Source organism: Gregarina niphandrodes (assembly GCF_000223845.1).
Source record: "Gregarina niphandrodes unplaced genomic scaffold scaffold00092, whole genome shotgun sequence".
NCBI classification, from domain to species: domain Eukaryota; phylum Apicomplexa; class Conoidasida; order Eugregarinorida; family Gregarinidae; genus Gregarina; species Gregarina niphandrodes.
This window is the reverse complement of record NW_011645857.1, coordinates 5,125-5,532: the sequence shown is the minus strand read 5'-3', so window position 1 is coordinate 5,532 and position 408 is coordinate 5,125.

The window sequence follows — 408 nt, the reverse complement described above, 5'->3', positions numbered from 1 at the left end:
CACTAAGGACTATCGTGGGGAGTCTCCCAATCGGGAACTTGGCACGTTCGAAGTCCGTAAGCTGCACTAGGACGTGACTTCCGGGTCGCAGACTGACGTCTCGACGGTTCTTATCGTACTGACCCTTGGCGCGAGTCCAGTACCGATCCAGGAAGTCTCATGCCCGCTCCATGTGATTCGAAACACGCTGCGTAAATGCTGGGTGTAACGATTAGCGTCCGGTGTCCGACCGGTGTTCCTCTCGAAGGGGCTACTGCCTGTGGCCCGTTGTCAGGTGACGTACAGGTGACGTACAGGGTGGAAATGGCGGACGGCAGTGCGCGGACGGTCCTCCCACACGGAGTGTCAACTGCAACCAACCACACCCCGGTGACCGCCGCTAGGGTAACCACCAGCTGCTGCAGGACT